Genomic DNA, 22,392 nt, shown 5'->3' on the forward strand with positions numbered 1-22,392 from the left:
CTCCAGGCTCTGAGCTAGCTGTCAGCACAGAGCCTGATGCGGGGCTCGAACCCACGGATGTGAGAGCTGACCGGAGCCGAAGTCGGAGGCTCAACCGACTGAGCCACCCAAGTGGCTCTGTGTCAGGCTCTGTGCTGACCGCTAGCTCAGAGCCTGGAGCCTGCTTCCAGTTCTGTGTCTCCTTCTCTCTCTGCCCCTCCCCCTCTCATGCTCTGTCTCTCTCTGTATCAAAAATAAATAAAACATTAAAAAAATAAATAATAAAAAAATTAAAAAAAGAAGAAATTGAAAATTTAAGAGAGAGGAAAGTACAGAAAATTATTTTGGAAATTGACTAAAAGCTAAACATTACTAAAATAACTAAAAGCTAAACATTATAAATCAGACTAACTGAACACTCAAGTAACCTATTCATGAAAAAAAGTGTTATTGATAATTTTAAGCAATTTATTCTTCTGAGTAAATAATCTTATTCAACAAATTTCTTGTGAACTAATTATGATCTACTGCCAGGTCCCTTTATTGGGCCCCATTAAAGATTTTGCTGCAAGCGTGTGGCTCTCATGAGAAAGAATCACTTTCTGAGCCGCAGGTGCTCTATCCGTGTAACATGCTTCAGATCGATTTCTTGCCCCTTCAACTTGCTATTCTTCTACTATCCTTCTTAAGATTCTCCTACAGGCATTGATTTACAGGAATACCCAAATCATTGCTTATAAATGGACTCTTACACAATCAGACCTTAGCATAATACAAATTATTTCTACCTTTTTCTCCTTAATCATTTCACTACTTTCAGATAAATTATTCTTCTTTCTTGTTAGAGTGAATCCTTTCACCTAGATCCTCATCCCTTTGTGTCCATTTTAAGATTTTATTTCTAAATTCATCTCTTCCTCTATTATGTTGTATGTTTTCTTCTGTATCATCTCCTTTATTTCTTTTCAGATATGCTCCTATTTTCCCCTTCTTAAGCAGTACTTCTGCTTGCCTCTACTATCTACTTTTACTATTAATAGATTTTTCTTCCATCACCAAAACTAGTGAATGAGTTGTACTACTCTGCTTTCTTATCACCCTCCTTAAGCTCTGTAAATTGGCTTTCTTACCATTGAGTCAACCAAACCTGCTTCTCCATTTCTTTTCTTCTATTCAAAGTGCCCTTTCCAAGAACTCATGCTTTTTTCCTCTCTGAAACATCAAAAACTGTTCAGCTGCTGGCCTTTGAGTACTCCCCCCACTTCCATTCCTTGCACTGTACTAACCTAGCCTTCCGTCTGTCTTTCCCTGGCACCCCTGCTGTTTGGTCTCGCTGCAACTCTTTCTCCTGATCACCACAGTTGGTGAGCCTTAAGAATCTCTTCTCACTCGCATTTCTCTCTTGGCACTTAGGCCCTTCAACAGCTTGTCTATTCTCATAGTTTCAAGCCACTCCTTTTTCACCTAGCCTCTATATTTTCACGAATATAATTTTCTACAAAGGGAACATAAATATCAATTATTTTGAGATACTGGATGGTGAACATGGCTTTATTCTCCTCTCATGCCTAGAATGATACTTTGGCTGGCTATAGAGTTTTTCTGCTGTTCATCACCACTTTAGAGAGGCTTAACTGAATATCCATATTTAAGAGAAAAGGGAGAGAGGAAACCTAAGAAGACACTGGAAATGAGCGTGGGGCAAATTCTGAGCTTGTCAACCAGTGAGCCTCATTGAAGGGTAATTGGGAAAACTGGTGTTTAATTGGGGACCCCTCCCAATCTAAGTATCTGTGAACCAGTTTCTCTAAATAATTCCTCTTAACAGGAGGTATAAGTCAATTACCAACCTCCTGGGAGCCCAGTATGGAAAAGGGTCTGAGGATTCTTACAGTTCATTACATGGACTTTTGCTTAACCCACCTCTGTTCCGTTCTTCATGCCACTCTTCCTCCTCTGTGCCTGTTGTCCCCAATCCAGAGCATTCCTGAATCAGTCTCTGAAGAAAGAAAATCCTCGTGAGGTAGGGTATGTGATAATGACAGGCTGCTCAGAGAAAGAGATTGGATATTCTAAACTGAACAAAACAGTGTTAAAGTTTACCTGGAAACATAAACATTCAAGAATAACAGGTAAAATTTTGAAAGTCCTGAGTAATGCTGAGGAACGAGCTCTACCAGATACTATAATGAATTTTGAAACTCAGCCATCAAAGTTTGGTGCTTGTGAAGGAAAAGGCTGGCAGCTTTGTGGAAGATTGAGTCAGAAAAAATTTCAGACAAACACATGTGAGTATTTTACATATGATAAAAGTGAATTTTTATATCTCATAGGGAAAAGATGAATTCTAATAGGATATTCATTGCAATGTCATTTATGAAAGCAAAAAAATTAAAAACAACCTAACCGTTCACCAATATGGAACTTGTTTAATAAATGTGATAACTTCATACAACATTTGCAACTGTTCAAAATAATGAAATAATTATGTGTGAGCTGCTTTGGAAGACATCTAATACATGACTTACGAAGTAATTTGCTGAATAATATGTATAGTATTATCTCATATTTGTTCTGGAAAAGAGAGGATATCTTTTTGCTAATGTATGCATAAAGAGGTCTAGAAGCATAAGAAATAGTAATAGTATTCCTGGGAGTGGGAACTGGTGATGGGGAAGGGAGAGAAAAACTCTTTTACTTTTCACTTTATACCTTCTGTACTCTGATTTTTTTTTCCATTTTTTTCCCATGAGAGTACATATCTTGTATAGCTAAACTTTTGTTAAAAATTAATAACTACAACATTGCTAGCTTGCCGTCCAAATACTAGATTGTGAAATAGTTGTTAAATGTAATTGAAAAAATATTGATTCTAGGCTGGCCTCCCCCTTAGCAAATTGGCCCATGAGCTGGGATTTATTTCTACAGGCTTGTCATCACACCATGTCTTTGCCCTCACTAACTCAAAATGCCTATCATCATGTCTTCTTTCTTGCTTGCTTTAGAGTCAGTCATCTAAAGTTCTTAAATCACTCTTTCCAGAAGTTTTATTTACTTACCTTGCTGAACAGGTATCTGTTCTCATAGGTCATTTGCTATAGTTGCAGCAGATCTGTGCCTAGAACAGTCTGACTGAGAAAAGACTCATCTTCACCTTTGCTTTAACTCACTGGAGTGGAGAGATAGATCATGGAAGGGAGTCATAGAACACTACCCATGAAGGACACACAGACCATGACCCATCATAGGTAACTAGAGAATTTACATAATTTCACATTTCTTTTCTTCTAAAGAAAACTTTTTAAATGATTTAGCTATATACAAGTATACAGCAAAAAAGACAAATGTACTCATTACCCAGAATTTTAAAAAAGAATGATATTATTTCAGAATTCTTTTTACAGGTATAAAAATACAGCTACTGTTGTAACCCTCTTCCTATTCTCTTTCTTTCCCTAACTCCCTTCCCCCTGAGGGTAACCACGACCCTGAAGTCAGTATGTATTCTTCCTGACCATTTTTATATGCCCTATGTCTATATGTAGCTTCAAAAAACATGTAACACCTTTCTTTGTTTTAAAAAATTTCCACAAATTGTAAATATGTTGTCCTTAGATTGCATTCAGCTACAAGTAACAGAAAAATCCTTTACAAAGCATTAAATAATTGAGTGATATTTGTCTCAATAACAGAAGTCTAGGGAAAGTTTGTTCATTCACTGGTGATCAAGTAGCTTAGCCATGTCATCAGAGACCATAGTGACATTATCTATCATCCTGTTGCACTATCCTAGTGTGTGGCTTTTTACCTGCTGGCTACAGGTTGGGTGTAATACCTCAGGAGTTCACATTCCAGGAAGGAAAAAGAGGGAAGTAAATGCCCAAAAGCCTTTTTCCTTAAGTTTTGTCTTTTATTGGGAAGAAAAAGACACCCAAAGATATTACTACATCTCATTTGCTAGAACTAATACACCACTTGCTGTAAGAAAGAGCAGGATACTGAATATTTTAGTTTTTCTGCTTCCTTCGTAGAAAAAAATCACTGTGAAAAATGGGGCTATTAATGACTTTTAGGTTATGGGTCATGATGTATTCTGTTATTCTTTTACAGCTTCCTTTTTCCAGTTGCAACTTATGTTTTTTGCAACTTAACCATGGTGAAACTTCTTTATATGATATTAATTGCTATGTAATTAATATTCTGTTATATAAACACATCCATCTATTTGTGCATTTTCCCGTTAATGAACCTATAAGTTATTGCAATATTTTCATTGTTACAAAAATGCCATGTGAATATCCTTGCATATATCTCTTAATGAGAATTTTATATGTATAATACATATATGTTGCATAATAGTATAATATACAATGCATTTATTATACAATATATTATATATTGTATTTATATATATAAATAGTAGAATAGGCTGATAGGCAACATCACTTTCATCTCTGATCTGACACACACACCTTATTTTGTACTTTCTGTGTAAATCCTTTTTCTGTGCTTATTGTTTTCACTTTTTCTGCTTTCATTTAGAGTGTTGAGTTCTTGATATCCCTCTGTTCATGTTGTTGTTCACATGTTGTTCATGTGAAGTAATTCATTTTTGTTCCTTTTGTTATTTTAGTCAATATCCTTCAGTTTTAAATGCATAATTCACATAATATACATAATCAACAAAGTCTGAAATAAATAAATGTCTCTGGCATCATCCTTTCACTACTTCCATCATTCATGTCATTAATTGTCCAGGATTTTAGTTCCACTTTATTTTTAACCATTTGATAATCATGGTTACTTTTATAATCAGTGCTTATTTTGGTTTATCTATATGTTTAGAAGTTTCTTTGCTTAACATTGCATAATGTACATATTCTTCCTCTGTGTACAGTTTACTTCTTTCTGAAGCTGTTCTGTTAGTGATTCTTTTACTAAAGATATGTGATTAGTAAATTATCTCAGTAGTGGGAATTTAGCAGTAAATTACTATTTGAATCTTATTGTGCATGACTCTCAATATTCTTTTATATTTTTCCCCTCTCTGTTTACCTGTGTCCGGGATGATTTCCTCAGATCCTGTTCTCTAATTCTCTTTTGAGCTGTGCTGATTGAGTTTTTAATTTTATTGCCAATAGTTCTCTTTCTTTATTTTGGTCTGTTTCTTTTTCAAATTGGCTTTATTCTTTTATTGTGTTTTATATTTATTTTTAAGTTATCATTACTCATTTTCAATGTAGATGTTTGGGGTATATTATAGATTGTGCAGTTTTTATTTCTTATGGTACTAGCTCTTTCCTTGAATTTTTTATTTTCTGCCTTCCTTTCATCATGGTAGCTATTTTTATATTATGCATATTTTTTTTTACTTTTATTTTTTGTGAAACAAGGTTTTACTGAAAAGAAAGAGACTGGTTTGTATTGTTCTTCAGTTCAGCTAAAGAAAACATACAAACATCTTTTGTGAGTTTTTTCTTTTAATAACGTCACATGGAGCTTATCATTCTTACTTTGAGTTTTTACTTTGTTTCTTACTCCTGGTGATTCCTATTTATTTATTTTGAGCTCAGCTAAGTGTTTAAAATGTTGTTATAATTTACATATAAACCTATATATACTAATACAGGAGGGAATTCTGCATTAGTTTAGTTCTACTGCTTGCTAGAACAACCTATTGATGACTTTCTGAAGACACTTAACTTGCCTAACACTGCTCTGTACTCCTGTCAGCACTCAGTGATGTCATGGGGTCACTGAAAACAAATAGAGGTCTTAAAAGTGGTTTCTGTTAAATTCCTTTCATATGTGCCAAAGATAATATCTGCTAATATAATTGTCTTAAGCTGAAGTCATAAACATGTAGTCCTCCAGCCAGATTCCAACTGTTGTTTTGTCCAAGCCATGTTTAAATATTTTATGTTCGTTTCCAATATCTAAAAACTGGCTAATTTTGCATAATAGTTAAGATTTTTAGTGTCTCTTAGAAACAAACAAACAAACAAACAAAAATAGCTAGGAAAACACAGGTCTTCCTTCATCCCTAACAGCCACTGGCTCCAGTGTTAGTGTTCTCACCACTTTCCTTTGTTCCTTTACGCTGTAGGCCTGGCCTGGCAAGCACCTGAGTTTGCAAACTCTGGTCTAAAGAAGTAAAAGAGTTCATGGATTGCCATCAAATAAACCACCTTCAGATCCTAATAAATGGGTAAAGGGCTAATTAATCTAGCTCACTGATGAATGCTTCAGCATGTGACACTCCTTTAACTCATTAAGGTTGGGACTCTGGTTCCGCTTTTTTTGATATGCTCCAATGGAAGCATATTTATTTTGGGGACTATGTTAAGGTCCTGTACAGAAAATACATACATCAACTATAAGTGATAGGAACATAATGGCTTCTGGTATGGTTTAGACAAGAAGATAAGAGGCTTTCATTTTTGCTCTGTATTGGTATATTTGTATCTTTGTGGTATGTATGTATCTTAGAAGTTTCTTTGGAAGCAGAGACTTCAGTACTCTCTCTAACTCTTGTCTCAATTGGAGGGAAGGGGGTGGGGCTTGTTAGAAACTTGACAGAATCTGTGGGTAATTAATAAGAACTGGACATGCTTCCAATTCTAAATTATTTCTTCTTTCTAGTTTTGCAAGAATTCAGCAGTATCACAGCTGAGTGGGAGTACTATAAATTGTTATTAAATAGCTTTATTATTTTTTGGTAGGTTAGCTATTTATTAATTTGGTCCGTACTAATGTGGAAAAAACAGCCTTTATTGTGTCGCAATCTCTTCCATATAAATTGTGTTCCCAGATACTCAGAAGCACATTATTTGCTTTTGATTTGTTCCCCATGTTCTTCTACCTCCATTCTATCCCTCACATTAGCCATACTAAACTTCTCACCATGTCCTAGATGACTCTTATTCTCCCTGAGACATAATGCCAGCCTTCTTCTTCAGGATCAGTACTGGTTGCTGTCTCAAGTCAGAAGATATTTTTTCTCACTAACACCTTCATCCTGCTTTATTCACTCCATGAAGAGGATGGCTGTCACTTGGTTTTATGCTTGGTTCCTCACATAGCTGTTTATTGCTAGGTTTTGACCTCATTTTTTTTGGTTTTGACCTTCTTAAGAGAAAGTCCTACTTCTTGTCTTGTTCATCTTTGCATTTCTAGAGCCTAGCACTCTGCTTATCACCTAACAAACACTCAACAAACTCATAATATTTTGAATTCAACTTAATAATTTTCACAAAGAACTAAAGTTAGCTTATAGGGCTAAGGAATGTTTATTTTCAAAAAAACAATAAGAAAATCTAAAAGATGATAGGACATTTCTTAAAAGAAACAATATCATGGGTATCTGGCACAAATTCAGTTCTTAATTAGCACTAAATTTCTCAGAGCCTCCTGGTAACAAAATGAAAAGGGAAGTACATAAGTTTTATATAATTCTCTAAGTCAGTTAAATAAAGCACACATACCATTTGCCAGTGTCATTTTGTTATTAAATTCTATGAAAAATAGGGCATAGAGTGGCATACTAGGCAATGTCCATGATTAGTCTTATAAAAGACAGAGGTATTTTTCAAGTTAATCTTCTAAAATCCACCCTCTATAAAGGCTAGAAGTAAGGTAATAATCCCTAGCTGAATAAAACTGCTACTATAATAGGTCTTTAAAGTTGTTTACTGATGATCTGATGTGAAACAAAATTAGAACCTAAGTAACTAGTGGTTATATATTGCTGTATAACCAATTACCCCAAACTTTGCTGCTTAATATAGCAAACATGTATCTCACAGTTCCTAAGGGTCTGTTTAGGCTGAATAGTCCTGCAGGGTCTCTCATGAAGTTATAGCCAATCTGTTGGCCAGTTCTGCAGTCTCTGAAAACTCAACTGGGACTGAGGAATACCCTTTGAAGCTCAGTCACATAGCTGTTGGAAGAATGCTATATTTCCCTGCCACACAGACTGCTCTGTAGGGCTGGGCAAAACTTGGCATACCCAGGAGAGAGCAATCCAAGAGAAAAATCGTGATACAGTGCATATGAGAGAATGAGAGAGCAACCAAAATGGACGCCATGGCTGGTTACTTTTTAAATATACTCCTAGATGTGACATACTATCATTTCAGCTACATTCTGTTAGTCATATAAACCAACCCTGGTACAGTGTGAGAAGGACCACACATGGGTGCAGATTCCAAGTGTCAGGGATCATTGGGGGTCATCTCAAAGGATGGTTCCCATAGTAACCAGAAAAATGTTTGTTAGTCATATACTTTAGATGGTCCTCCTTGAATCTCAGACGAGAGTACTTTTCAGTATTCCATGAATACCATTGAGCATTTATGTCTATGGATGGAAGTCAGTATTTACGTTGTTGATTAATGAGAGGTGTGTATATATTTCTAATCCCAGAAGACAAATGTACTTGGTACAATGTGAAAATGTGCAGGCCCGATGTGCACGTTTCTTTCCCATCTCTGCAAAGATAAAGTCAATAGTTTTCTCAGAAGGAATCTGAATGTGCTCAAGGACTTAAATGAGCTGCACATAGATTTCCGCACATAGAATATAGAAGAGAAGCTCTTGTCTTTTAAACCTTTAAACTCAAGTGTGGTCAAAGGAATTCTCAGCCACAAGTCTGGGAAGTGCCATTTCAGATGCCTGACTTTTAGTAGCATTGTATCTTAAATGTCCTCAGCGACAGAGCTAAAACTGAAAGAAGGAAATAGCCTTATAATATTGGAGGGACTCCTTTGGAGAATGTCAGGTACTATCACCAGCTGCATTATATACAGTTGAATTAAGTAATTTACCCAGTATCACAGAGCTAAGCATAAGATATCATATTCAACCTGGAAAAACAGTTTAGACTCTCTCATCTTAGACTACATGCAGAACTACCCCCACATGCCTGTATTTCCTATAGCCTTTTAAAAGGAAATATTAAAACATTAAAAATGATTATAATATTAATTAAAAGAAGCACAAAACTACTAAAGCAAAGTTAAAGTAATGTATTTAAATATTAAGAATGTCTAGAGGGTAAAATAATTGCTAAATTTTAACTAAGTCCCTTTATAGGCAGCTAGTAAATGTTTGGAGCAACTGACCTGATAGAGCTGCCTTTCCTCAATTGGGCAGAACTTCTGAAAGAGCAGATTCTAGCTAAGATCTCACTGAGCCATGCTGACCTTGCGTCCTTGGATCTGAGCCAGAGTGTCCAGCTTGGGTCAGGAGCATGCACAGGAAGGAGGCTGGTGGCTCTGGGCCGGCTACGTGCTGCTGGGCCCATAGTGAGCAAGCCAGAGATTTGTCAAAGCAAACTAGTCCAACAGACCTCCTCTCTCCACTGACTGCTGGCTGCTTTGAAACATTATGTAATACAACCACAAAGTTAATTTTTTATATGATAGTGTTAATGACAAATCAACTCTGTAGGAGTAATAAGTTTTTAAAAGTTGAAGAAAACATTGCCTAAGAATTTAAAAACAAATAGGGAAGAAGACAAGGGAAGACTATGGCACATGAACTGAAAATGCAAAACGGCAGGGCGTTCAGTCTTAGGGCAGAATGAAGGCAAGGAGGGATGGCGGGGGCTTCGCAGGCATAGAGCACTGGAGGAGGGATGGGTTTGGGGTAGTGAGGGAGAGCTGACACAGAGAGGGGAAAAAACATGAAGTCAGGGAAGGGAAGAGTGAGAGGGCCTTGGGCCCAGCAAAGGTGTTTCCTCCAGAAGAGTCTAAAAGGGAGCAGAATTCTTGTGTAAACATATGGACACATTCCATGTGACGTAGTCACTTCTCAAAATATACAGAACTGGGCCTTCCTTCTGGGGGTTCTACAAAAGAGCTAGAAAATGGGCCTAATAAATAGCACCCTTACAGTGTGCGTTATAGGCCTCTAGGAACAAGAACCTAGGAAGTAGACCACCTGATCTGTTAGCTAGAGGTCTGCTGACACCATGTCATTGACCCAAAATTTCAGCAGAATACTTGGGTTCTCTTTGTGAATGAAATTATGAAAAGCCTAGTCTAGCTATGTGTCTTCCATCAAGCATTTGTTTTAGAAGATTCCTTTAGTGATAATTTTACTTTACCATTCACAATGTCTTCCCACATCTGTTCTTATGACAACTCTAAGAGACAAGTAAGATAAACTAACATTTTTGTTCCTTCTTTACGATAAGGCAACAGAGGCAAAATAGTGACTCCTCATGGTTGCATATGTAGCTGTCCTGTTATGTAGGCTCCACATTGCCACTTACCCACTGAAGCCTTACAGTAGCCTTGGTAGTTCCACACTTAGAGAGACTGAGTGACTTGCCCAGTAAATTGCTGCCTCCATGGGTGACAGCACTCTTTCAGATCCAAAGGGTCGAACCCAACTTTCCTATTTCTCCACAGTGAAATTAGAATGCAGCAGTTACATCTGAATTCTGCAGCTCTATCAATTAGCAGTAGTTAAATAACATGAGTCTGGAGAATTATTTAATATGGATATGGAAACTCTACATAGGCACACACATTTTGAAAACAACCTATGAAGATAAGATGATATGGTGAAGAGCAGAAATTTTGAAGAAAAATGTCCTGAATTTAAATCCTGGCTCCCACATATACTGTTGAGATGGATTTGGCCAAATCACTGAACTTTTCTGAATTTCAGTTCCCAAATCTACAAAATTTATTTCATTAGAATATGATGAAACTCAGACACCACCTATGAAGTCACTTTATAATTTTTAAATCTAAATTATTTTAAATCTTTATGTGTAGAGGATCACATCTCATTCCTCATCTCAAAAGACTGATTGTTGGTTTACATATCTGTTGATGGTCTCTTTGCCTTTTCATTTACCATATTCACCTATATATCCCCAGAATCTACAGTAGTGCTAGATACTTAATAGGTACTCAGTAAATATTCATTGAATGAATAAATATGAATCCCAATAGAAGTAATCATATTGGAATTTCATCAAAGAGAAGATATTTTTGAAAAATAATTCCCCTACTGTCATTATTGAGACTGTTTCCCCCTCAGCTTCCTCTGTTGAAGGGAAATGAAATGTGTGCTTAAATACACTTGCAGCATTTCCGCTTACATTCTTTTTTGTCACTTTCTTATGATTGGTTAAAATAAATCACAGAGAGCTTCCTCCGCACATTGTTTTCTGATCTTTAGCAAGCCCAGCCAAGGAGCGAGGCAGGCAGCTCAGTGGATCTCTGCTCTCAGCCTTGGGGCAGAGTGAAAAAGGATTTGAAATAGTCAAAAGCATTTCTAGAGAAAATATTTCAGCTTTATGCTCTTTTAAACAATCTGCATCTCCTATATTTCATTATCTTAGCTACTCTCTCTGACTGTGAATTCCCCAGTTATTGATTAGCTGTGTGACCTTAGACGAGCGACATCATTCTCCATATTTCCTTTGGTTTCTGAGTTTAAAAAAAAAAATGGGAAGAGCCATTGATTGATTTCTCACTTTGAGAGATGACAAGAGACAGATGAAATATTTTGGTACACTGATTTCTTATGGGTCTCAAAGGATCCGTAAGGTGTTTGTTTCCTTTAATTATTACCATTTTATTATGTACTTTATTATGTATGGCATTTTAACACTTAAGACACTGTGAAGGAATTTGGATTCTTTGTTTCTCCTGTAGTGCTATTTGCATTGCAATAGCAGGAGGGAGAGAAGTGATACTTTGCTGGGTCACAGAGATGTCAGTGGCAAGTTAGGATCAAACACGGGGCAGTTGTTTAGCTCATAATGCCCACAGTTTCCTGAGGATTATTTGTAGGTCACATCTCAACCTTACCTTTAATAACAACAACCACCACAAAGGTTGCTGATTACTCAGATGTTAAGAACAATCATATTTCTTTGCAAACAAAGGCCCTCCTCCTGGAATAAAAGAACCACTTATGCTTTCCAAGTAAAGTCCTTTTATTATTAGATTTCTGGGCATTTGGTGATTTATACTGTTCATATTTCAGCACTCAGAGTAACAACAAAATAGCTGGAACTGTTTGATAAACTGTAGAGAAATCCAGAAACATAATTATGTTTTTTTGAGAGTTAAATAGTAGTATGAGCTGAGGGAGAAGGAATGACAGGGAATATAATTTCTTTTCAAACCTTGCCCTATAAAGCATATCCCAGACTTTCTTTTCTTCCTTAATTTGCTGTCACAGTCCCACTGCACCTGTGTGACAGTAAGAGCTATCACCCAGGTCAATGAGGGAGTAGCTCTTTTGAATCTTGTTCAAAATGAGGGATTGAGGCCACCAGCATTTTGAAGCTGTGAGTTCTCTTCACATAATTTTCAGCATCAGATTTGCCAAGCAAATCAAGACTGAGAAAGCAAAAAACAAAACAAACAAAAGATTCCTTCTCCCTAAGAGAATGCCATTTGTTCAAGAAATGGCAGCTCCACAGGTATCGTTTTGTCTTTGTATTATTGGTGCCTACCAGACCCCACACAGAGAAAACCAAACCCCTTCCCTATCGAAGAGCAAGGACAACAGCAAGCAGCCCACCTTCCTAACAGGAAAATGGAAAATGATTTTAAACATGTTGTGTTGACTTTCTGGTAGCATTTGCATAGCGTGTAGGTAGGGGGGCATGGAACTTCAGATAAACAAGTCTTGGGCTAGTGCTGTCAGTAGAGCGTGCTTCTGGAATGTTCTAAGGTAACATGTGGAGATTAGGGGATGAGGGTGTCTTTTTCAAAGACAGCTATTGGAGCAACTTATAAACAGCATAACTAACTGGTGATGACCTGATGCTAAATATCTGCTAAATATCTGAGAAAAATGGATAAAAGCTGAACTCTCAGCTCTGAGTGACCCTCCAAGAAGACCCTTATCAGAGCAGAGCCACAGCCCCATCTTTGGTTCTGCTTGGATTTACAGACATGTTGCCTTCATTCTGGCAAAAGTCACGAGCATCATTACATCTGGGCTTGTTTTATGATTCCTCATGGAAACAGCTGTGTTGCCTGTCTTTGTGTGGATACAGTTTTTAAAAAATGAAAATCTCCATGGCAACAGCTGCAGCCACTTATTACAGAGTGGTGGAAGTGACGCTGATATTTGTGAGGGTAGCTATGCTCTCAGAATAATGTGTCCCTTACAATGAAGTGGATTTTTCCCACTAACATTTCCGTTAAAAAAAAAAAGGTATGAGAATATGTTTAAAAGAAATTTACTAGAGGACTGAAAAACTCAGGGAACTGATAGGCAGAAATGAGCTTTTTATCTGTAGCCCCTGAGTTAAAATCCAACTGTTTGTTGCTAGCTCTCAATACTAGAATTCCAGGGAGGACAGTGCTCATTTTTTTTAATCCTCCCCCCACCCCCATACGCCACTCTGAACAGAACTGCTTCATTGCAATAACAGTTATGATTAGAATTTATCAAAGCTGGGGGGTTTTTTTCTGCTTCTTTCAGCACTATACCTTTCTTTGAACTTTGAGGAACCTTTAAATTTGAGACTATACAAATCAGTGTGCTTCCATCTCATCCAGTAAGTGTGAAATTGTTTAAGAGTAAGCTTCAGTTCCTTTTTAACTCAGTTCTGAGATTAGTAACGTCTTTCATGGGCTCATGCTAAAAATTGTGATGCTTTCACTTTGCTGAGCTTTAAGAAGAAAAGTAAAGAGGAGGGCTAGTGAAGAAAGATGTTCAAGACTCTATACATTGTTGGAAGAATGTCTGTACACTGAGTTTTGAATAAGTTTTTCGTATTCCCTAAGCATGATGTCACATCATTTTAATGATCTCATAGACCATGTCTTCGATGGAAGCAGCCAGATAATTCAACAGATAAAAAAGTGGTATAAATATTGGGTATCTCCCTCTTCAAGTTTCAAATCCCTTAAATAAAAGTTATTCCATATTTTATTCCATAGTCGTGGGCTCTAAAACTCTAAAGTGTATATCTTACCACCAAAATTATATTTCACCCAAACTTTGCTGACCCATGTTGTGCCCTGGTTTGTTCTCCTTCCATCCCTCAGAAGAAGCAGAGAAGCCCAAGAAGAAAAGTTTTTGTCCTGGGCTACAGTAAACATATTGCAGAAGGCTCCATCTCATCCTATTCCAGAAAATGACTGGGGAAAAAAAAACAAAAAGAAAAAACAAAAAACCTTTCCCTTTAAGCTCAGCCACAAGGGATTGTTTTACTTTTACGAAAGGACAAAGTAGCATATTAGAATCTGTTGTCCAGTGAGCAGTGTGAGCAGTGTATCCCATCTGTCTCTCTCTGCCGCCAAGTTTGTTTCCGATTTAAGCCAACGAAGAAATTGCTACACAAAAATAAGCCAGAATTTGGATTAGAATACCACTTGATTGAATTTTTCTAGAGAAGTCTTCATTGTCCACATTTATTCCACATATCACTTGCCCTGGCAATCAGGGCTAGTATGAGTTTCAGCTCAAGGCTCATAAGACATCTCTCCCTCTCATTTCTTCTTCTTCTTTTTTAAAATTTTTTAATGTTTTTTCATTTTTGAGAGATAGCATAAGCAGAGGAGGGGCAGAGAGGAAGATACAGAATTCAAAGCAGGCTCCAGCTCTGAGCTGTCAGCACAGAGTCAGACACTGGGATTGAACCCACAAACCATGAGATCATGACCTGAGCCGAAGTCGGATACCTAACCAACTGAACCACCCAGGCACCCCTGTCTCTCCCATTTTTACACTTTAATTAATTTATTCATGGTATGGCATTACATCTTAGTTGAGAGACTCTAAAAGAATGTAATTCAAACAATTTTATTCTCAATAAACTAGGCAAGAATGAAGGATGTGCTGATTTAAATTCTGATGGAGGAAGGGAAACTTCTAAGGAAATGAAGCAATGAAGAAGGGAAATAATCAGTCTCTTCACAAGAAGTCAGTACCTTTTCCTGGATATGGTAGCCTTAGGCAGATGTTTGATAAAAGTTGTTGGTAGAGAAGAGATCACCATCTGTCTGGTATAGGATGCATCTTAGTATAATTAATTTCTCATTTAAAAAATATTTTCAATTTTGCTGACCCACCTGAAGCCTAAGGGATATGGTTCTGTGGAGAGGATCTTGGATTTCCAAGAACCATCAGGTCTACCAGCTCCGTATAAAACCTTTGTTGGTATGCCTAGGTCACAAGAAACCACTGCCCCAAACCCTTGTGTATTTTGAAGCACAGATCAGCTCAAAGAGAACTTATCAAGGCTCCCATTTCTTGGTGACATCCAGTCTAGATGTCCCCAAGTTCGCTTTGGTGATGTAGGTTTCCATCATGTTGCCCCCAGAGGAGCCTCCATTTGGTAATACATTATACTGTGACCAAAAATAATGTTTTAATCATCTGTAAAATTTAGTAGCAGCCAAGAACAGTTTTGCACCTCTTGCCAGATCACAAACAAAACATTCTACCTTTCAAACATAAACATTTTTTTGTAAAGCCTAGGGGAAAATCTCGAATAGAGCAACCCTGTTCTACTTCAGTTTCAATAACCCTTAAGGCTACTTTTCCCCCCTGGTTTACTATTAAATAAATATACAAGAAAGAACTAAGGAAATACATAGATACAAGTTAAACTGGATAATTTAAATCTCTCACCTGTAGAGACCACCTAAAAAAAAAAGCACTTACCCATTGGAACCACCATATATAACTAACCTTTGTTGATACACGAACTTGCCAACATACAGTTTATTAGTAGCAGCGAGAGAGGGGGGAGCATAGGAGGCTGGGAACTGGGTTCAAAGGTCAGTCCTACCACTTACTCCCCACATGACTTTGGGCATGTAGCTTAACCTTCCTTAATTGCCTAAATTTCTAGTTGTAACACATAGATAATATTATCTCTCCAATGAGATTATTGTGAAGATTACAAATAGTATATACAAAATGCATGTCTGGCTTGCAAGAGATCCTCAATAACTGGCAGCTAATAACATTGCAATGTAGAAAGCACAAAGTCCAGGAGAATTTTAACTTGGAACATATTGCAGAAACAGACTATACAGACTCTCCAAATTCAGTATTTAAGACTCTAAAATTAAGCTGGCATTGCACAGACTGATCACTCAATTTACCAACAAACTGTCTTTTTATATCTTACTAGTTAATTCTATTATGGTTTGAAAGCCAGAAATTATTTTTTCTTTATCTCATCAAATTGGTAACTAACAGCTTAAGTTCTTTTTTTTTTTTGATCCAGAATTTTAAAGGCTGAGCATTTTCAGTGTAAATAATTTAACAGAACCAATGCCCTCCTTCCTCTCCACTGCCACCTAAACAGACTGTTTGGTCTCAGAGTCAAGGATTGTTAGGCAATTCCCAGACAGTAGGTAAACGGCAGAGGCGCTTGTCTGGTTTTTCTAGACCTTTCATTTCATTATAGACCCAAATTCTGGCATTAGGCTTACAGGGATTCTCATACTTTTCCTGTGATGAAGTTACCTAGGCCTTTACCATCACATTTCATAAGCACTTACAGTGGTATAATCTCTAATTATGCACTGACCTCCTCCTGATAAAGTTTCATTAGCATTATGTGCTAAAGCAGGCTTTTACACACAAAAACAGGGATTTTGCTATTTCTCAGTGTAAGACTTTTGTTTGGAACATCTCTCTTTTTCACACACACACGTACACATGCACAGTTAAAGGATATGAAAGTAGTCACAATCTTTTATTATTTTCAACTAAATGAAATTCTCCTCTCCTATTACTGGCTCACCTCTGTTTTCATTTGGATGCTTTCTAACAATGGCCCTGAGGCATTTTTTAAAACCTGGAATTTACCAAGAAGGTGGTAATACATTTGAATAAAAATCTAATGAATACACTTAATCCAGAGGAGATAGTGCGGTATAATAATCATTGAATTCTGCCCTTTCTCTCAAAGAATTTGCGATCTCTATGTAACCTTAGTCCCAAGAAGTAAAGTTCAACACTAGCCAGTAGCATGCCCATTAAATGGATAGAAGAATAATTCTATTCTCCTGGATATCCACCCTGGCTACCTTCTTCTTCACTCACAAGCTATAGGAAAACTTCACTAGTTTTAACCTATTTTAGAAACAGACATCTACATTCCTAATGATTTTTATTACCTTTGTGTTATTTATTTCATAATGTAGACCTCGAGGGACAATTTCTTCCCCAAATTTCTGGGGGAGCATCAGCCTATTTGTCCTCATAACATAAAGACAAAATCCTGGGCACAGTGAATGAAGCTTGCGAGCTGCTGTGTCTCACATGTTCTGGTGGGCCTTCGGAAAGCCAGACTCCAGTGGTGATGACAGTGAGTGTTGGCATGGGACTTCGGATGTGTTGTATCAGTAACATTGACATAAGCTAAACCATGAATAGAGAGCAGGATTGACCCAAGCCACACGTTAATGTATGCTTCATGGTGTTACCTCTATATACTTCCTAACTCTGCCACTTACTACTATGCAAGTATAACTCTCAAAACCTCAACTTTTATTCAGATATATTTAGATGTCAGGAATTGCCACTCTTTCTGACCTGTCATTATTTACTTAAGTTTTTCTCTACATTGCCTGCTAGCCAGGATCAGCCATATACAATCCCTGCCCCAGTAGGATGTGTGTGAAAAAAGGTGATGACTTAGGCACAAATTTTTCTCCGTTTCCAAGGTGCTCCTCTTTTCTGTGCTTTGCAGTGGTTATCTGATTCTCCCTCTTGTCTCACCTTCTGCAGAGCACTGTTTGCCTCAGCTTTTAACCACTCCTCCCTTGTTCTATCATCAGTATACTTGTACCCATGCTTCAGTGGTTTTTAATCTTTATGAAGTCATGAACTAAATGGAGAAGGTAATGAAAATTAAGGAATCTCTTCCCCAGAAAAGTGCATGTATGGATTTACATTGAGTTCACATCCATCCATGGACTCCTTGAATCACTGATTTTCTGGCCACCTTACTGGTTATTTATGTACTCATTTTGGTTGGCTAACCTTGTTCTGATGTAAACCCTTCCACTGACTTCCCTCCACCCTAGTCCCTGACTGAAACATCCAGCTTGCATGTTCCCCCAGCCTCTGAGCTAATTCCTGCCAAGATGTGCAAAATCCAAAATCCATTCTCTCCTGCTTCAGGGCCCAGGGCTCTAGCTCCTGGCACTCAGCGGTAGTTTGTACTTCTCTAAAGCTCAGCGATGGTCTTCGTAAATGAAGTTACTATATCTTAGTAACTATCTTTCCTGTATGGGGTAGGAAAGGCCTATTAATTGAATGAGTGATGAATCTATTAAATCTTACAAGTTGTATTGGTTTGAGATTCAAATCTACTTCAAAGTCCACATTCTTATTTCAGATAATGTTGTGTTCTCAAGACCTACTATCAGAGATGACTCTTCTGTGAAGCTTAAGCATTCTACAATTTTCACTGGATAACAACTGCTAGACATATACAATGTAATATAAAAATATCTTGTAGAAGCAAAACTCTGTTTGGTATAATTTGTTGGTCTCTAGGTCCCATGTTTCAAACACAAAATTGAAATCTGTGGCAATGAGGCAACTATCTTGGTAAAATACATTAGCTTAGGAAGATAACTGTGTGCTTTGCCCCCAAAGATAACCTTGAACTCCAGTGAAATTATCTTCAACTCTAAAAAGATGGATGCAGATTCTTAATTAAATTAATTTGTGATTTGGGGCCCAGATACTCACTTAATTGTTAATAAATGGAAGAGCATGGGAAGAGTCTAGGGGAATGAGCTGATCAGTGCAGATCTTTTTCAGGAATTGACTTGTCATCAGGTAAAATTCTGTCAGGCTGTCTCAGGAAACTCTTATAATGAGCCTGGGATTTGTCTAATATAGGAATGAAAGGCACTTAAATTAAGGCACCCCATTGTCTATGAAAAGTCCTTTGACCCAGTCAGAGGAAAATAGGATTTCATTCAGCCACTCATCTCTGTCCTCAGCACACAGCATGTCTGAAACACTGCAGGCCCCAATGCAAGCAAATGCCTGTTTTCAGATTCTTCTTTATCTCTGTGTAACATGTGGTGAGCTGTGAATTGGTGATCTCCAAAAAGCAAACTCCATTGGTTTCGTGATTTTTCCTTAATTGTTGCTAATCAGTAATTCCACACAACTTCATTAGACACCCTCTGTTCATGAACATCTTTTGCCTTAGGTATAGCAACAGGATTTCTGTGGTATGTTTACCTTTGTGTCCTCTTCTCTGGCAAAGCAGCTAGAAGTTAAGCTCCATTGGATTTGCAAGACAACCATGGATCTTTTGTGCTTAGGTATTGTTAACAATTTACATGCATCTCCTTGTTTGATGTAACCCTAGTAGCCTTCTGCTCTACAGGCCTCATTAAGAAAAAGATAAAGTCAGTATTTGATCTAACTCTAAATGTATTGCTCATTTCACCCCCAGAAGATTCTTATAGTATTCTGACACATTAATTGGAATTCCCAAATGTCTCCATATTCTTAGAAATAGAGCTTAGTTTTTATTGATTTCTTTTGAGCAAATGATGAAAGATACAGCAATCATTCCAATAATATCCATACAAATAACAGTAACAACAATAATAACAGCTAACATTTATGAAGTGCTTTCTGTGTCCCAGGGAGAAGCACTGTACACGTGTTGATACAGTTAATTCCCACTCTAAGAAGGAGCCATAATTGTTTTCATCACCATTTTTCAGATGAAGACTCTGAGACATAGATAAGTAATTACTATAAAGAGATAGAAGTCACCATGTGGGAGCACAGGCTGAAAAACCACATAGAACAAAGGACCTGAACACCAAGATATTAAAGCCATTTAATATGGAAAAGAGGTCTCCATGAAATCCTGGCCTATAAGCAGCACTAGGTTGTCCGCAAAACTCCTATTGAGATGGATATATTAACTAATGCAGTTCTTTTTTCTTACAAATTACAGCTAGACATCCTAAAATCTTAAACTCCCAAGAGTCTTTTCTTTGTTCCTGTGAAGGTGAAACATTTGTTCAGTTATTTGTCTGCGGGCACACTCAGCTGTCAGATCCTGATGCTCCCACTTTCTAGTCTGCATTGTACACAGGCTTTCGGTTGGTGAGGTATGAGTTGAATATGTCCTGTTCCATTTACTAGTAAGTTACTTTGAGCACATGATTTACCTTCCCTGAGTCTGTTTATTTCTAAAATGCAAATACTTTCTACATTCTTCATGAGATTGTTGGAAGGATTGAATGAGATGAAATATACAAAGTTAATTAATCTCTCTAAGCCATAATTTCCTCCTCTATAAAATGGAAATCGCAATGGCACCTACTTCAGGGGGTCCTGTGATGGCTGAATGAGATAATGTTTATAAAAATGCTTGCCATAGTGTTTAATACATACTGAATGACCCATAGTATGAATACAAGAAATGGTATTTTCAGTGCTGTTGGAGCACCTGACCCCCTTCTCCATTTCAACCTTGGGGATTAATATTTGGTCCTGCCTATACCTGTTAATGATTATATTTTAATTTTAACTAGATTTCCATCTTTAGTGGCTATTAACCTACTTTTCTATATCTTTTTATATCTATTATGACTAAAAGTTTCACATACCACAGTACTCTTTGGAGCTAAGATTTCATTAGTGAGGATTAAAGGAACTGAAAAGTAGGAGAAAGGATTGAAATTCCCATTGGATGGTAAGAATTAGTCTCTCTCTCTTTTTTAAATAGTCTCACAGTAGTGGGATTCAAATTCCTGTTTCTGCCTCAGAAAAGAAAGAAAGAAAACAAAATAAAAGAATAGTATTTGCAAGTTACTTTTATCTTTAAGACTATCTCAAATTCACTTTCCTCTCAATATTATGTATAAGAAAATTTCTCAAAGCGCACAGACTAATTCAATTCTGACAAGACTTTTCAGACTAAATTGCAAAGTAATTTAAGATCTCCTTTTAAAGAAAATGCACACATAATTCATAACAAACCTCCTTTAACTCTTCTTCCCTTTTAACCAATTTTAAACTCAGGGCTCTCTTTGTCACCTTAAAGTTGGAACTTAATGGAGCAGAGCCACTTAGGAATCTGTCAAAGGCTATATTCCATGCTGAAATTTGTAACTGTTCTTGATGTCATTATCAGCCCAGCTCCAGCCTAAATCATTGGCGCTTTCATTGCATCCATGTTGCAGTACAGTATGCCCCTTACCCACTGCTCAGCCATTTCCAACGGCGGTGTTGGGGTTAGCACAGAAAGAAAACCAAATACCCTACATCCCTTTCCTAGTATTCCTGGAAGAAGTTGGAAAATAGGTAATGAATCAATAATCTGGGGGTGAGATGTTCCTCACGGCCACATTATCCCACATCCTACAAGTAACTCTTTAATTCTGTGTTTAAGTATCTGCAACAACAGAGAACTCCCTATCCTTTTATAGAGCCCATTTCCTTTTGTATCAGATATAAGAATTAGGAAATTTGGAAATAGAATATAAATCTGAAATATTTCACCCTTTGACATTTTTACTTTTGAACTTTATCTTGCTTCTGGAAACCCAAAGAAAGAGGCCGGTCCTTCCTCTGCATGACCACATTTCAAATGCTCACTGAAGCTGTATCTACTAAATTCATCTCTCCTTTAAGCTCTCCTCCGTCCTTCCATCTTCCTCTTCACCACCCTGCTCCTTCTCTTGTGGTTCACTGTGATTTGTCAGGTCTCATTCAGATGATGGCAGCACCTAGACTGATCAGGAGAGGCCTGGTCTGCTCCAGCCATTGAAGAGTACAATGGGACCAACTGTTTTTGTTATTGACATAGCCTTCATCTGAAATTATTCCATACTATAGTTCTCCCCACCTCCAAACCCTCCAGTGGCTTCCCTTTGAGCCCTAGAAGACTACCCTAAGACCTAAAAATGGCCTGAAAGCTTCCACAAGACCTGGCCCCATCCCCATCTCCAGCCTGGTCTCACTCATTTCCTTCCAGCCACACTGCCTCCTTGTGGCAACTTGGACCTACTGAGGAAACTCTGCTTCAGGGACTTAGAAAGCTCTCTCCAGTTCTTTTTATTCAGGACTCCACTTAATAATCTTTCTCAGAAAAGTCTTTCCTGCCCATCCTAACTAAAGCAGTTTCCCTATCACTCTATCCCATCCTCTCATGCTACTTTAGTTTGCTCTTCAACATTAAATCATATATTTATCTGCTTGCTATTTTTTATGTTGTTCTTTCCACTGGAATGTAAGAAACATGAGGTCAGAAGCTTTGTTGTGTTCCTTGCTAGATCTATAGTGCCTAGAACAATATCTGCACAAAGCAAGTGATTAATAAATATTTATGGATGGAATGATTCCGTTGATTTAGCTTGAGACTATTATTCTGGGGGCGGCTATGACACACCGACTCATACTTCCCGCAGAATTCCC

The 22,392-nt window shown here is 37.4% G+C and overlaps 1 protein-coding gene and 1 long non-coding RNA gene across 2 annotated transcripts in view; one reads left to right on the forward strand and one right to left on the reverse strand.

The window, feature by feature from the left end:
- The window catches only part of LOC115292171, a 55,730-nt gene extending 46,461 nt beyond the window's left edge, over window positions 1–9,269 (reverse strand). Inside the window, exons 1-2 of the long non-coding RNA XR_003908831.1 lie at window positions 9,183–9,269; window positions 1,903–1,978 (exon numbers count right to left, since the gene is read on the reverse strand). This is a non-coding gene — a long non-coding RNA (uncharacterized LOC115292171). The remainder of the gene's footprint in view (window positions 1–1,902; window positions 1,979–9,182) is intronic.
- The window catches only part of SLC9A9 (solute carrier family 9 member A9), a 534,926-nt gene that overhangs the window by 209,904 nt on the left and 302,630 nt on the right, over window positions 1–22,392 (forward strand). The gene's annotated exons all lie outside the window — the stretch shown is intronic.

Source organism: Suricata suricatta, chromosome 5 (genome assembly GCF_006229205.1).
Source record: "Suricata suricatta isolate VVHF042 chromosome 5, meerkat_22Aug2017_6uvM2_HiC, whole genome shotgun sequence".
Classification (NCBI taxonomy): domain Eukaryota; kingdom Metazoa; phylum Chordata; class Mammalia; order Carnivora; family Herpestidae; genus Suricata; species Suricata suricatta.